The sequence below is a fragment of the Thalassophryne amazonica genome, chromosome 23, assembly GCF_902500255.1.
Source record: "Thalassophryne amazonica chromosome 23, fThaAma1.1, whole genome shotgun sequence".
NCBI lineage: Eukaryota > Metazoa > Chordata > Actinopteri > Batrachoidiformes > Batrachoididae > Thalassophryne > Thalassophryne amazonica.
The window spans coordinates 23,955,993-23,974,256 of NC_047125.1; positions in this window are offsets into that span (position 1 = coordinate 23,955,993).

Here is an 18,264-nt window from a genome sequence, read left to right on the forward strand (position 1 = left end):
AGGTGGCATATTTGACTGACTGAGGTAGAGTGCTTCTCAGTTGTTGAGGATGTCAGTAGGTGCTGGTTTGGAAATCACTTTTGGTGTAGGTGTGGGATCGAGGCGGGCACGCTTGTAAGTGACGAGTGTGATAGATGATTAGTTGTGCTGTTGGTTATCAAGATGTCAATATAGAGCAGATATTGATACTGAACCCAAAGTAGATATGATTAGGTATGGATTACAAAGAAACATGCTTTGACTTAAAGCTACATTGTGTAGGATATAGTGGCATCTAGTGGTGAGGTTGCAGACTGCAAGATGCCATTGCAGGACATGATTTTATTTTGTGTGTTCCGTCTTTGGCAACAAGGATTCATGATGAATTCCCTTCACTTGTTCATGCATCAACATGGCAGTGCAACATGACAGTCACCATGAGGGGGCTCCCGCCTACGTAGATACGAAGTGCTCATTCAAATCTTATGACAACACATTGATTTGTTATTGCATGTAATAATATACTAATGAGCAGATGGCTGTGAATGCTATAAATTTTACACACTTTAGCTTTAACTCTACCAGTGAAGTAATGTGTTCTCTATTTGATTTGTTGGTTGGACATGATTGGTTTGTTGGCATTGCACAAAGAAATCCACTAAAATTGATGAAAAACTGTAACTTGATGAAAACCTGTAACCTGATCTAGGGTTGAACTGGGCTCCCCTTTTATGATTGCTAAGGACTATAGTTGTCCATGTATTTTTATGTTTTTCACTAAGGGGTATTTACCACTGGGATAGGTTCCAGCTCCCCCGTGACCCTTAATTGGAATAAGGAGGTATAGAAAATGGATGGGTAGATTAAGGAGTATTTTCAGTTACTGTAAAAACATTTTAAAAGGTATTTTTAGGGTTTGTTATCATTAGAAATGTACTGATTCCAATGGCAGTTCTGCTTATCAGTTCTGGTTCTTGTCGATTTCCCATTTGCATTCCAAAATGGCATAGTTCAAACATTTACTAGGTAACAAAAAAATGCCATTCTTCTTTGAAGATCTAACTTAACATTCACAAATAAGATTCATCATTTACTAGCGTTGAATACATATATAAAATATATGATCCACAGATGTGAATTTAAAAAAGATCAATCTCAAGAGGGTAATTCAACTGTTTGTTGATTTGTTATTATATCTTGTATAGCTTGTCAGTAATGATGAAGATGACTTGCTGTTACATGTCCACAGAACTTGTGCTGCATGACCTCCAGCTTGTAATATTGTTGTAAATGTGTTATAACGTATTTCTCCAGCAAATGGCAGTAGTCAAGGTTTCAAGTAAGGACACTTCTGGTGAAGCGCTTGTTTAGCACCTGCACACTAGATCATACGCAGAGATTTTCACAATGCCTCAAGTGGGATGTTTAGTGTATGACTGTATACATTTTATTCTGGACCTCTTCTGAAAATTTCAGGGAGTTTTTTCCCGTAAAAAAATCTTTTTTTTTTTTTTTTTTTTTTTTTTTTACGCTAAAACTCTTGGAGTTATCATTTTGGTTGACACCCCCCCATACCTGCTTGAGGTTTCAAGCAAGTTTACTGAAAATGTCAAAGACATTAAAAACAAACAAATAAACAAAAAAAATCTCTACATATATAACAAACCTCTTTGAATGCTGTCTCTGGTCATAATGAAGGCAGCAATGAGAGGGTTTTACTGCTCAACATCCATGTGCTGGTGTTCACTTACGAGGTACCACAAACCCCAGGCAGAAAACTGTAGATCTCCACTGGAGCGCAGAGCCAGCCTGTCATCAATCAGCCAAAAACATCATGTCAACCTGTTCAGGTTTTTACCTTGGACACTTCCAGCTACGGAGAGATCGCCATGAGACTCGATTTCAGGAATCAAGACAAATAGTCTTTGGCAGTTGATGCCCGCTCCCTAGTGATGCCCCGTCAGGCCGAGGTGAGGAGGCAGAGGGCCATCACGAGTTTGTGTGTGTGACACTGATGCCCCACACTTGATGGGATAGCAAAGTGCCAAAGAAAACGGTCCACTGGGGAGCGCTGACAGCTGAGCCTGTATCAAGATGCACGGTCACACAGAGACCTTGGTGCCTGGTGTCTCCAACAACCTTTTGCGGTTTGTCACTGATGGACTACATCAATATGCGGTAGCAAACGTGTATCATAACAAGGCACACAATCCTATTTGTGCTCCCCTAATGCGGCCGCACAGACGTGCACACCAGCTCTTCCCACACGCCGTTAGTCATGTTATATTTTATGTCAGAGGTCGTGTTGCCACTGTGGGGTCCCAGGGGGAGCAGCTGGTCTGTGGAGAACACCTCTACAGTGTTTCTCTACGTTCTTTCCACCTTCTGCACCACTTTAATCTTTTATAAAGGATTGGACTTCATTTGCAAGGCCGTCAGAGGCGTATGCTCTTGCGATCGCCTTGGTCTCAGTGTAACTAAGTTTGTATAAGATATCTTAAGACCGCTTAATCTGATTTGGATCAAACTCAGCAGGTTTACTGGGCTGAAAAATGGGAAGAGGTGATGTGATTTTGTCTGAGATTAGTCAACAAGCAAGGTCACAAGTCAAGGTCAAATTTCCAGCCAGATGTCAATATAGGAAAATGTCTATTTTTGCAGAAATGAGTGCTGATGGATTATTGCTCGTTAACTGTTTTTTCCTATATTCCTCATACTTTGAAATGTTGCTATGCTCTTGAAATACTTTTGATTTAGTCAATACACTTAAGAGTCATGTCCATATGTATGTCAGCCATTTGTAAATATACTCCCAACATGTTCAGAGCCCAGAAACAACTGAATAAACTAAATTTAAGAATTGTTATTATTAATACATATTATCATTTTCACAGCCAATTTTCTTTACACAAATCAGGGGATGAATACATGAACACTTCCAAGTAATTGTACTGCATGGTAATTACTTCTGGAGTAGACTGTTCTCAAAATATGAGTGACTGTACCTGAAGGAGACTAGTGAGGGAAGCCAACAAGACATGTATGACAACTTTGAAGGAGTACTGTGGTGGGGCAAACTGCGCACTTTTGTTTGTTGCATGACAGTTATATACTACAGATTCATGATGGGGTGGAACATTTCACACAGGAAAATCCATCTCCCATGTGGCTTCTGGCAAACTAGCTGAAATTTTGCATTCTTTAAAGAAAATCCTCTGTGCTGCACCGTCAAGAAGCTGTGACTGGTGATGCAACCAGCAACAGTTGCACAATGCATCGTTGGTGCAATCACAACCACAGATGCTTTGGTATCTTGGTGGCTTCCCTCACTTGTCTCCATCAAGCAAGGCCTCACCAAAGGGTTTGTATTTCTTAATAACTGATGTAAATGAAGTCCAGAACATATCGACTGACCTGGAATTGTTCATGTTTCTGCAAATGAAAACTGTCTGTAAAAGTGATGATTTGTCTTAATCATAATTATTTTATTTGGTTTGCCCAATTACATATGGGCTTTCAAACTGGAGGCACTCCGCACACAGATAGCTGCAGTTCCCTGTGGCCCAAATAATTATGGAGTTTCCTGCATGTGTGTGTTCGGAAAACGCTTTGAAACACCCATGAATCAAATCACTACTTTGCTTTGAGAAATTTGCACTAATGTGTCACGATAAGCTCATATATCCATGAACCGTTCAGTCAAAAGATGCCCAGAGTGACAATATTGTAAAGCATCAGCTGTTATGACTGACACTAATCAGTGAGACATCGGAATGAGAGTGTCTGTCTGAGGGGAAAAAACAGCTTGTTTTTGTATTGCTTTTTCCCCTGCACACGTACCTGTGCAGGTACAACACACAAAATTAAAAACTATTATTTCTCAGCAGGAGAAAAGCACATGAAAAATGAACTCATTCTGGCTTGCTGATGCCAAGTGATTTTTAATTCACAAAAAGCCGTTTCGGGCTTTTGCACAGCTGGACGTTCTTCTTTGCCAGGAGAGGAGGTGCAATTTGGAGGAAATGCCACCAGCCTACAACAATTGGGTCATTCCATCTGAAATCACCCAGTTTTGAAAAAAAATTCCAGGTCACCCCTTAGCTTTATTCTGACAATTGTATATGTTAATCACAGTCCAAAGTTAGGGTGAAATGCCAAATATTAGGTCTGTATCTTGAAAACTTTTGAAGTTACAGCCTTTGTAAATTTTTCTAAATTTTTCACATATAAAAACGGTGTTTCCTACCACCTTTGCATGTTAATAATGAGCTCCCTATAAGCCTCACAGCTTTGAAACTGCTCATGCCAGGCTAAGGGCTCCTTCACATGTAGTGCGAATAAAGTACAACTCAGGGCGACTCACGGCGAAACAGCTCATGTGATCAAACCACGAAACATTGTGCTGGCAGGCAGGCGTGCACGATGCTGGTGCGATAGTTCATGCACGAGGGAACACACTGCCAGAAGAAAAAGCTGCTGTGAAGAAAAAATTAATAAAAAAAAAAAATACATGCTGCAACGGTTTTGTGCACACGGGAACACAGCAGCTTTTCACAGCAGCTGCTGATAATAAAAAATAAATATATAAAAATTACATGCCACCCACGGGACTCGAATCCGTGCCTTCCAAAAGCTCTGATTGTCAGTCAGAAACTTTACCATTGAGCTACAATCACAGTTGTGTGAAAGTTGTGGGAACCTGCCTGATATGAGGAAGGAGATGGACACATTTAAAATGAAATAAACCCAAACACCATATAAAAACACAGCATTTATCAAGCGGGCAATATAAAAATGATCCGTCTGTTCCTCTGTAGATGACCCATGGTCACAAACATACAGTCATGAAGGAGCCATTAAATAACCCTGGTTAAATAAAAAGAAAAAAAAATGACATGATTCAAACCCACACACTCTAATTACCAGACAGAAACTGCACTACAATCACTGTCTTGTAACAGGAGCATGAAATGGGTAAAATCAACAAGCAGAAAAAAAAGCGCTGTGATAACTGACCAAACATGGTTTGGTACTGCGTATTTCTACTGATATGTGACTGAAAGTGGTGTATTTGTCATAATTTTGGCTTGTCCTGGTGCTGCGGTGCACCGCTCACAGCCCTCACAGCCCGACACACGTGTCCTGTGCTGCGTGTCCAAACGGACTGACGACCTGTTTCTCCTCCCATCGCAAAAGCAATATATGTTTTTATGTATTTCCACACAAGCACACACGTGCGTGTCCGTCAAAACACAGGACGTGTTTTGCCGCTGTGATTTCCAGAACTGGAGATGTCCCAACAGCTGTGGGCAGCCAGCCATACCCCTGTCCTGTCAGTGCACAGACCAAGATGTCACTCTGAGATCAGATGAGAGATGCCTTGCCTGCGGTGGGAGCGAACCACACACACAGATGTGTTGTGTTGTGTGTGTTTGTATGTGGGGGGGGTTCTGGGGGGAGCGCGTGAAACACACGCACACATGTTGTGGGGGGATTGACACTCTGGCACGCCACATGTACACTCTGCAGTTTCGCAGTCGTGGGGAACTTAGACAAATTTCACATCCAGCTCGACAATGATTGTCTGCAGACTGCTTTTGTGATGATAGTACGAATGGCCACACATTTTCTAAGTGCCATGCAAGCGGTGTTAGATGTTCATGCGTGTCAGCTGGAATTTGGCTGACACCTGCCATGAGAGGGTTCGAAGGGCTTGCACAGCGCATACTCTGTCTTCCAGCCTCTGGTATGCACAGTAGTTGCAGCAACATGTGTCTGAGGTGTTGGAGGCAGCTACGAAATTACACGTTTTGCACACGATTCCTGCTTCATGTGCACTTTTGACCAAATTCGCACTATGTGGGAAGGGGCCCTTCCCACATTGCAGCATATCATCTTGAGATATGTAAGAATACATGGCAAAAATATGAATATGATAGTCAACTGTCCACACTGGCATCTGGGGTGATGAAAATTGGCATATTTTGACACTTTTTCAAAATTTTTCAACAAGAAATTTTGTTAAAACAACCTGGTATATCATTTAAATGTGTAAATATGTTCCATTATATCACAAACCATCATACAAAATGTTCTATAGCCATAGCTAGTATATGTCTTTGATTTTGAACTAATCAAACATACAGTAGTGTTCAGAATAATAGTAGTGCTATGTGACTAAAAAGATTAATCCAGGTATTTGTCATAAGCTAGGTAGCAAGCTGCACATAATGGCAGACAATTTGAATGTTGTGGACCGGATTTTGGCGAAGCCATTTGATAGTCTTCCTTACGAAGAAAACCTTAGTTAAAACAGTAGCCCCCAGTGCAGTGTTTGTGCATTGCTATGCACACACATTGCTGTTATGTTGTGGATTTCTATGTTCATTTTGGGAGATTATTTAAGTATTGTATTTATTATTTAAGTATTTAATTTTGATTACAACTTTTTTTTCTGTAAGATAATGTGAATGTCATTTGATTCTATTTGTATTTGGATATTGAACATTTTGCACACCATTGCACATCTGAAAGAAATTAAACTAATGTGTTTACTATAAATGCACATCTGAAAGAAATTAAACTAATGTGTTTACTATAAATGCAGTCTCCTGCCTGCTGATGTTACTTTCAAATAGTTAAATTAATGAGCCATACTTATACATTACTCTGTATGTAGAAGTTAATTAAAACATATTTATGAGTTTGCTACCCCTTTAAAGTTAAAAACAAGAATGACACCTGTATGAGGTAAGATAATTACAAATAATGCTAATGATTGTGGGTACGTTACACACATAACAGTGTAGCCTATGGAATAATGAGGCATCTGGTGCTGAGGTGATGGTAGGGGGGGCCCCAAATGAAATTCTGCTTAAGGCCCCATAAAGGCTTGGGCCGGCCCTGGACAGAACAGAACTGAGGGGTGACCTGGAAGCCTCTGGGTGACTTAAGATGGAATGACCCTATTACACTTTAACTGTCTCACACTGTATGACAGCAGAACGTCAAAAAATCATCTCACATCCTTCAACGCTCTCACTCAAAAACACCTTCAAACTCTGTACGATTCACTGTACTAGTATTTTGTCCAGAGGGGGCGTTCCTGTAGCCACATCCATCAGAAACAGGGAATGACGTTTGCACTGCACAGTGTGTTGCTTTACACCTGGTTTAAAATATGACCAGGAGTGTTACTGTACCAAGAACAACAACTATTTGTATGACGGTTTCTGAGATACGCTATGGAATAACATGCACAGAAGCACAAACGTATGCACAGACAGGCAGAATAGTATACAAATAATGAATGTTTATGAGTGCAATGTTAAGAATATTTTCATTCTTACTTTCAATGAAAATATTCTTTCCATTGTACAAATGGTAAAAGTTCATTATTTGTGTTATATGACACCTAGATAGATCATAGTGAAGGCAAAGTCCACATGTTGTAGATAAACAGCAAAATCACCAGTGTTAACACAGACAGTGTACAAATGGTCCCACTCTTGCCAGAGTAGGACCATTTGTACACTGGGAGTGTTAATTTAGCACTGTCAGTGTTAGTTTTACACTAGTGAATTTACTGTGTAGCTTCCTGGCATGACAGACACTTTTTTAAAAGGTAGTCAAGTCATAAAGATAGTGTTGCGGCTCATTCACACCCAATTTGTTGTGCAATTTGCAAATTTTATTCATCGCAGTGTACACTGGTGATGGATTATACAAATAAGATATCTGTATATATTAAATATATACAGATCGCTCCCTTTTATGTGCACCCCAGTGCCACCAAAATGCCAAATGACCTGGACCTTCAACAGGTCCAGCTATGACAGTTGTAGCTGCAAAAACAAGGGGGGAGATATGGAACACAACAATAGCCGTTGTGATATAGATGTTTGTGTTTGTGCCATCCCCTCATTACCCCATCCCCGTAGAGACGGTGCCTGCTCCCAGACTACCAATAACCAGCAAAAATCTATTTAAGCATAAAAATTCAAAAAGAAAAAATAATATAGCACCTTCAACTGCACCACAGACTAAAACAGTTAAATGTGGTCTATTAAACATTAGGTCTCTCTCTTCTAAGTCCCTGTTGGTAAATGATATAATAATTGATCAACATATTGATTTATTCTGCCTTACAGAAACCTGGTTACAGCAGGATGAATATGTTAGTTTAAATGAGTCAACACCCCCGAGTCACACTAACTGTCAGAATGCTCGTAGCACGGGCCGGGGCGGCGGATTAGCAGCAATCTTCCATTCCAGCTTATTAATTAATCAAAAACCCAGACAGAGCTTTAATTCATTTGAAAGCTTGACTCTTAGTCTTGTCCATCCAAACTGGAAGTCCCAAAAACCAGTTTTATTTGTTATTATCTATCGTCCACCTGGTCGTTACTGTGAGTTTCTCTGTGAATTTTCAGACCTTTGTCTGACTTAGTGCTTAGCTCAGATAAGATAATTATAGTGGGCGATTTTAACATCCACACAGATGCTGAGAATGACAGCCTCAACACTGCATTTAATCTATTATTAGACTCTATTGGCTTTGCTCAAAAAGTAAATGAGTCCACCCACCACTTTAATCATATCTTAGATCTTGTTCTGACTTATGGTATGGAAATAGAAGACTTAACAGTATTCCCTGAAATTCCCTTCTGTCTGATAATTTCTTAATAACATTTACATTTACTCTGATGGACTACCCAGCAGTGGGGAATAAGTTTCATTACACTAGAAGTCTTTCAGAAAGTGCTGTAACTAGGTTTAAGGATATGATTCCTTCTTTATGTTCTCTAATGCCATATATCAACACAGTGCAGAGTAGCTACCTAAACTCTGTAAGTGAGATAGAGTATCTCGTCAATAGTTTTACATCCTCATTGAAGACAACTTTGGATGCTGTAGCTCCTCTAAAAAAGAGAGCTTTAAATCAGAAGTGCCTGACTCCGTGGTATAACTCACAAACTCGTAGCTTAAAGCAGATAACCCGTAAGTTGGAGAGGAAATGGCGTCTCACTAATTTAGAAGATCTTCACTTAGCCTGGAAAAAGAGTCTGTTGCTCTATAAAAAAGCCCTCCGTAAAGCTAGGACATCTTTCTACTCATCACTAATTGAAGAAAATAAGAACAACCCCAGGTTTCTTTCAGCACTGTAGCCAGGCTGACAAAGAGTCAGAGCTCTATTGAGCTGAGTATTCCATTAACTTTAACTAGTAATGACTTCATGACTTTCTTTGCTAACAAAATTTTAACTATTAGAGAAAAAATTACTCATAACCATCCCAAAGACGTATCGTTATCTTTGGCTGCTTTCAGTGATGCCGGTATTTGGTTAGACTCTTTCTCTCCGATTGTTCTGTCTGAGTTATTTTCATTAGTTACTTCATCCAAACCATCAACATGTTTATTAGACCCCATTCCTACCAGGCTGCTCAAGGAAGCCCTACCATTATTTAATGCTTCGATCTTAAATATGATCAATCTATCTTTGTTAGTTGGCTATGTACCACAGGCTTTTAAGGTGGCAGTAATTAAACCATTACTTAAAAAGCCATCACTTGACCCAGCTATCTTAGCTAATTATAGGCCAATCTCCAACCTTCCTTTTCTCTCAAAAATTCTTGAAAGGGTAGTTGTAAAACAGCTAACTGATCATCTGCAGAGGAATGGTCTATTTGAAGAGTTTCAGTCAGGTTTTAGAATTCATCATAGTACAGAAACAGCATTAGTGAAGGTTACAAATGATCTTCTTATGGCCTCGGACAGTGGACTCATCTCTGTGCTTGTTCTGTTAGACCTCAGTGCTGCTTTTGATACTGTTGACCATAAAATTTTATTACAGAGATTAGAGCATGCCATAGGTATTAAAGGCACTGCGCTGCGGAGGTTTGAATCATATTTGTCTAATAGATTACAATTTGTTCATGTAAATGGGGAATCTTCTTCACAGACTAAAGTTAATTATGGAGTTCCACAAGGTTCTGTGCTAGGACCAATTTTATTCACTTTATACATGCTTCCCTTAGGCAGTATTATTAGACGGTATTGCTTAAATTTTCATTGTTACGCAGATGATACCCAGCTTTATCTATCCATGAAGCCAGAGGACACACACCAATTAGCTAAACTGCAGGATTGTCTTACAGACATAAAGACATGGATGACCTCTAATTTCCTGCTTTTAAACTCAGATAAAACTGAAGTTATTGTACTTGGCCCCACAAATCTTAGAAACATGGTGTCTAACCAGATCCTTACTCTGGATGGCATTACCCTGACCTCTAGTAATACTGTGAGAAATCTTGGAGTCATTTTGATCAGGATATGCCATTCAAAGCGCATATTAAACAAATATGTAGGACTGCTTTTTTGCATTTACGCAATATCTCTAAAATCAGAAAGGTCTTGTCTCAGAGTGATGCTGAAAAACTAATTCATGCATTTATTTCCTCTAGGCTGGACTATGTAATTCATTATTATCAGGTTGTCCTAAAAGTTCCCTAAAAAGCCTTCAGTTAATTCAAAATGCTGCAGCTAGAGTACTGACGGGGACTAGAAGGAGAGAGCATATCTCACCCATATTGGCCTCTCTTCATTGGCTTCCTGTTAATTCTAGAATAGAATTTAAAATTCTTCTTCTTACTTATAAGGTTTTGAATAATCAGGTCCCATCTTATCTTAGGGACCTCGTAGTACCATATCACCCCAATACAGCGCTTCGCTCTCAGACTGCAGGCTTACTTGTAGTTCCTAGGGTTTGTAAGAGTAGAATGGGAGGCAGAGCCTTCAGCTTTCAGGCTCCTCTCCTGTGGAACCAGCTCCCAATTCAGATCAGGGAGACAGACACCCTCTCTACTTTAAGATTAGGCTTAAAACTTTCCTTTTTGCTAAAGCTTATAGTTAGGGCTGGATCAGGTGACCCTGAACCATCCCTTAGTTATGCTGCTATAGACATAGACTGCTGGGGGGTTCCCATGATGCACTGTTTCTTTCTCTTTTTGCTCTGTATGCACCACTCTGCATTTAATCATTAGTGATCGATCTCTGCTCCCCTCCACAGCATGTCTTTTTCCTGGTTCTCTCCCTCAGCCCCAACCAGTCCCAGCAGAAGACTGCCCCTCCCTGAGCCTGGTTCTGCTGGAGGTTTCTTCCTGTTAAAAGGGAGTTTTTCCTTCCCACTGTAGCCAAGTGCTTGCTCACAGGGGGTCGTTTTGACCGTTGGGGTTTTACATAAGTATTGTATGGCCTTGCCTTACAATATAAAGCGCCTTGGGGCAACTGTTTGTTGTGATTTGGCGCTATATAAAAAAAATTGATTGATTGATTGAAATTGTTGTAAAATGAAAAAATCCAGCCTTCCTCATCACTTGTACGAGCCAACTCTGAAATTTTCAAATAAATTCCTTCAAAGCCCCTCCAGACATGCACTGCCAGTTTGCTGCAGTTTGAACTGAACTGCCTCATTTTTAGAAACATCACAAGTAACTCTTTAGTAGAAGTAATTCTGGCGGCTTTCTCTCTGTAGGACCTCATGACATCAATATTCCTAAATGGCTGCAGTCTGCTTGGAAGCAGTCACACTGCCGGTAAAGGAACACACACACACACACACACACACACACACACACACACACACACACACACACACACACACACACACACACACACACACCTATAAAATAATTGTGTATGACCGTGTGATATTAGGAAGTGCTTTTAAGTCTGCACCTTGTGCACAGAAATCCATTTATTAGCTGAAGACTGAAATTGGCTTTTTAAGACTGAATTGGTTGACATTTGAAATTGCTCGTCATGCCCACAAAATGAGGCATGTTAATGGAACTGTACGATAAATATTGCCTTCTACACGGCAAGTAATGTGCAATCTTAGCATTTTTAGAGTAGTAGACTCTTTTTCTGATTCATACTACAAGATCCGTGGATAAGCACGGGCACCAATGCACTTCAGGGGCTCTATAGGCTACACGTAGGATGTTCACTTCCTACGCAATGCAGTATAATGTCCTAAAACTACAGCTGCTCACCTTCCAGCTGACCCTGTCATGATAAGTCTGGATGAGATCTTTGGTACTAGATTTCTTTGGAGGATCTTCCTACCCCTCAGTGAGGTCCCGACCCCTTTGGGGTCAAGAGCGTCTTTTCTGATGAATGGCAACCTGCCAGATTACAACCAAAGCAGCTCTTATTGACAAACAATATAAATTAAACAAAGTTGCCATTAGCTTGTGTGACATCTGTTTTTATATTTTCCCCATCTGAGTGCTGGCATACCGTTGTCTGCAGATCCACGAGTTGGCCAGCGCTAATTCCAGCGCCACATGTCCCACCAATACAAGCTGCCATACTGAAGCAGAAAAGAGACAGACCTGCTGTGTAGGAGTGTGGATTTTTTATTACTCTCCATGCCATGGAAACCCTGGCATTATGGCCTCATGCACAATGTCAACATTAACATTTATAGGTTCATATGGCGCATCTGCACCTGAGTGGCAAGTCTGCATGAGGATCCCTGCTGAGAGATGTGCAAGACTCATGTATTATTCATGATAAGCCATTCCATAGCAAACTCACTCAAAGGTAGAATCTGCTTATTTGATAGAAGTTATTTGAGTTATTCCAGTTATTTTTTATGGTTGCAGGGAAATATCAAGCAGGCACGCAGATCTATGAAATACTGCTTGACTTACCCTATGCTGAGCTTCCACACTTCTCAAAGCCTGACTTTTTTCCATCTTAAGCTAAGGCAATGCAAATTTGTCACCAGCCAAAAGGCGGAAAAGTATTTCCACCTTTTGGCTGGTGACAAATTTGCATTGCTGTTGCTTTTCTACTGTAATGAGGACAAGGTCTACAATATAGCGACCCCCATCTTTAAAATACAACAAATGCAAAACTACTCTTACTTATTTTTTCAAAACAAACAAACAAACAAACAAACAAACAAACAAACAAAAAAAAAACAGGCAGCCAGGTGACCAACTCAAGTGATAATGATTGTTTCCTACAAACAGTTGCACCAAAACTGGAGTCATTCTCTTGGGTCACATGATCAGTGGCAAATGAGGCTTTACTGGCTGTGAAATCCAGTGATTTTTTTTGTTGCAGACTTCTTTTTTAGTGGGTTTGATTGCCGCTCGTGAGGACACGTTCACTGAAGGGTTGGTGTATTTCTTACAAATATATAATCACACTATAATTTGAGCAATGTTTGTTATTTTCCCAACTTCTCTCAAGTCCTTTGGTCAATTTCTTGTAAACGTGGTTTGTGATTGAAGGGTGGCCATAGAACTGTCCATAAATGACCACAGAAATGACCATAGAACTGTCCATAAATGGTTCATTTTTGACAAAGGTCAAGAACACGAAGCGGCTAAGTCTACAATAGTGAAGCAGATAGCTGTAACAATCGTTCATTTCTGGAAACAAGCACCAAAATTGGCACACATGTTCCTTAGATGTTACTCTTTGGAAAAAAACAACTGGCCAATTGAATTTTCAATAGTTGAACAGGTAGGGGGCCAATTATAGAATTACACAGCACTCAAAATTTAAAAATAATCCAATCATATTGAAAAAAAATGCCACATTATTTGTCTGGTCATAATGATTCCAAAGAGGTATAGTTTGGACTATCTATGACTGAATGTTATGGAGTTAAGTTGTAAAAACAGCAAGAATGGTGACAAAGGTCAATTTCAGTTTGTACAGGGGTCAAAAGTTAAAGTTGCTCCATTTTTTGTAATATTGGTGTAAATTATTGCTTGAGCTAATGGGATTAATAAATGGAATAGTTTTGACTGTGTTGATTGTTTGGTCTCCAAAGTAAAGGTCAAAAAATGTCAACGTCCATTGGATTCTATGACATGTGACCTATGCTACACCTTAACGTGACAACTAAGTATGACACCCGGTGTAAGCCATTCCTTTTTAAAACCCTATTAACTCGATCAATAATTTGCACCACTTTTTAATCAAAATTGGAGCAACTATAACTTTTGACCCCTGTACAAACTGAAATTGACCTTTGTCACCATTCTTGCTGTCTTTACCCCATAACTCCACAGAATTCGGTCATAGATAGTCCAAACTGTACCTTTTTGTAATCGTAATGATCAGACAAATAATGTGGTATAGTTTTCAATATGATTGGAGCTTTATTAAATTTTGACACCTGTGTAATTCAACTGACCCCTATCTGGCCACATATTGAAAAGTCAAGTTGCCAGTCGATTTTTTCAAAAGATTAAAGTTTAAGGAGTATCTGTGCAGAATTTGGTGCTTGTTTCACCATTTGAATGATTCCTCTCTAATATTCTCACTCACTCACTCACTCACTCATCTTCAACCGCTTACTCCAATTAAGGGTCACGGGGGACTGGAGCCTATCCCAGCAGTCAGAGGGCACGAGGAAGGGTACACCCTAGACAGGACACCAGTCTACTGCAGGATCACATATGGACCAACAAACACATTCACACCCGCACACACCCGCACGCACACCTACGGACAATTCAAAGCCATGATCCTCGTGGTAAAAGGCCAGATTTCAATCCAACATTGGATTGTGTTGTTGACCAGGATATTCTATCCTGAATGAGGTGACCATAAACGTATTGATGCTATGTCAACCTACCTGACACAGCCCTCAACATCTTAATCCCCATGTCTACTGTTTAATAGTGAAAACAGGTAACTATTTAATCTGTACACCACATTATATCAAGTATGTCAAGTATTTTGTATCATATTATATGAAAATTCAGTAAGGTATATCTTATATATTATATTCCAATTCTAAGGTGGAACTATGCCAGTATACAAAGGTATATATAAATATCTAAAAAGGAAGAGTAAAATAGGAAAGTAGAAAAGAGTAGAGTAGAGCCACTTAGGTGCCTGGTCTTGAGAACCAGGGATATGTGTATTGTAACGAAAGTTTTCTGGAAACTACCACATTTAAAGAATGCATCTATTTACATATATCAGACATCAGTGTGCAGGTTTGGGTAGGATTATTTTGAAATGTAATCAAATTACAAGTAATCCAAATGTATGTACATACATACATGTAATCCACATGTATTCTTTCAAAGTAATCCTACCCAACCTTGTCAGTGTGTTGACTTGGCCCAGTTAAACGATTGATGGGGCATTAAAGGCAATGCTAATTGCTGTTGGCAAATGTGGTTAATATGTACAGTCACACTAATTATCGTTAAAGCCATACTCACAGTGTGAGCCAACGGTGGTTAGCATCAATCTCTGTTAACATTTTTAACATTTTAACACAAGATGTCGCAAGTCAAACGTGTCATAGCTGGCTAAATAACCATAACAGAGATAAATAAAGGATTGCTTCAAATCCAGTCATTTTTGCATTAAATATAAATTATAAAAACCAGAACGTACAGTACAACATATTTTCAATTACGCAGTAAAATGGCAAACTTTGAGAGGCTAAACTTTTTTAAATTATTTTTTATAGTAAATGTTTTCTCCTTACTGGCTTCTTCACCATTAATCTATCATAGTCTAACAGATACACAAACACTGGGGAAAACACTCAATACTCTTTTGCCCAATGTGCCATCTTGTTTGTTTGTCCACATCCATAATTCCTCAGTCCATTAAGAATAATAAAGACAACAGGACACAATTTTACAGCTTATTTGGCAGCTGTGTCCTCGGCTGACATCTTCCTGGCTGTAATTGTCTTTGATAAATTCAGTTCAGTCCGTGTTTGCGCTTCTTCTGTTTTGGCCACTTCTTACTAGCTTGTGAGCAAAGTGTTAGAAAATGGGGTAACGGCACAAAGAATAGATCTAAAAAGACATAATAAAACCACAAAGTGGCTCCTTTGGGAAATGCATCTGAATGACAGACATCTCAATGACTTCATCGCGAGCGATATTGTCTTGGCTGGATGAGGTTCACCTTACAGCAATACTTTGTTTAGAACACATCAAGTTTTGAGCTTCATTATATTGGGTGATTACGTGGGACTTGAACAGCCCCCGTAGGGAAATTGAGCTCATTGCGATGGCAGAGAAGATATCAATAAGGATTAAACAAATGGTGAGCGGCGACGACAACACAAGAGGGAGTTTGTTCCGGAGTATCCTACACTCAAAGTGTACAACAAACTGCAAAACAAACAGATCTGATAACAGCAGATACAGGCCAGCAAAGTCATAGGACCAGGAATCATACTTTAATTTGAGCAATGTCTGCCTGTTTGTTTGTTCGTCTACTCCTCCAAAGTTTGGTAGATTTTCTTCAAACTTGGTGTGTGCGAGAAGGATGAACCAGGAATTACCTATAAAGGGATTGTTTTGGCAAAGGCCAACATCAGAGTAAAAATTCAAAATTTCAAAAATGAATTTTCACCAAACATGGTAGCAGGCAAGGTCACATTTTCAAAAAAGAAGCATAGCAATGGAAAACAACCTACCAGTGGAAGCACTACCACTTACATCTTAAAAAACTAAACTAAACAGAAAGGCCTCCAGATAAACTGAACCAATGGTGTTCATTGGTTCTTCAACAAGTGAAATCAGATTGGGTTCATATCCACTGGGTACCTAAAACAACCAGTAAGGGATGCCAAATGTCATGTGCGGTGCACAACCAGCAGGGGTAAGCAAATGTCTACATCAAAATTTAAAAGTGTGAAATATGAACTTTTCATGGCCATAAATTTAAAGCATGAATGCTTTTAAAATGCCTATGATGGGAGTTAGACCATCATTCATATATTCTATACCAATCTTACACCAAATATGAAAGCAATCAACTGATTATTTCTTGAGATCTAGTTTTTGCTCAGTGAACTCTTGGACACTGTGATAAACTCCACATCTATCTTTCTTCAGACAAACGGGGAGATAACCTGGTGATGGGTCCCTGCACATGAACACATTTTGTCATATTCAGGTTTAGCATGGGACTTAGGAATGCTAATCAGTCTTTTTGGCAAATCTTTGCCTCGTTAGAATATTTAAAGCTGTGCATAATGATAACCCATTCCTCGCCTCCTCCCTCTCTTACTCCCATGGTTCCATTTAGCTCCTGGCATCCAAACGTCCATCAGCATGGTGTCATAAAAATTCAGGTGTTGTACAAAAACAAGGATTCAGACGGGGACTCATTAGAGGTGTGAAAGCAGAGTGATGGAGCTGGAAGGAGGAATATGCAATGCAAACCAAACATGATAGACGACATGAGCTGTAGAAAATATGTCACATCGAGGCTGCTGTGTGCGCCATGTGGCCAATGTGAGCAAACGCTCACCTCCTGATCTGCCCATTTGTGCTTTCAGGTGATGAGTCTCACATAAAACAGACTGAGCAATGGTGTAGAATATAAAGGATTGAAGGAGATGGGGTGGAGTGGGGTGGGGTCTGATGGATGAGAGATTTGTTCAAGGACCCAGTCAAGAACTGCAATCAACATAACCAGCTGTACCAAATGCTATGAAAGAAAGGAAACTGAGCCCAAATATTATTATGAGCTTTTATACCATGCTATTTTATACCTTCATCGTACCGCATGTCAGATTAGCCCGCAGGGTGTTTTTTAATTGTGAAGTACAAGAAAAGCAATATGTTATAAATTGAATGATGTAAACATATTCTGAACACGCTTTGAAACAAACAATTTTTCTTCCATGATTTTTACTCTCTCTCAAACTGTCAATTTGGCTTTGAAATTACTTTGGAAAAAAGCAGGACCAGAAAGCACTAAAGGCCTTGCTGTAATACAATATCAAGCATGTTGGTGCCTTAAATCTTCCTTTAATCTCATTAATATGATAACCAACAGGGATGATGCTCAATTTAATGAAACAGACCTTGATTTGACACAAGGTTAATTGAAAGCCTCACTTTTGGCTTCCATTGTGCACGTGGTGGCGGTGCATAAAATGCATTTAAAATCCGGTATAAAGCTGCCTCTGCTGTAACCAACTTTCTGCAGCTTGGATATTTTTTGGTGGCCTAATTGCTGCCAGTGGCAAAATCCTATCCATTTGCATTGATCTCCTTTGAAGAGAGATGCAGATGAGCTTAATGAGTGTGCTAATTATGCTAACTCTGCATGGGGAGCCTGCAGTTGTAAACACATGTGACTGTGCGCGCATCTTTCAGATTTTTTTTTTCTTTTTAAGGCTCATGCATGTCTGGTTGTTTGTTTTTGCATGTACACTAATGGAAAAACCCCAAAACATTCTAAGTTCAACAACTTCAACACACATCT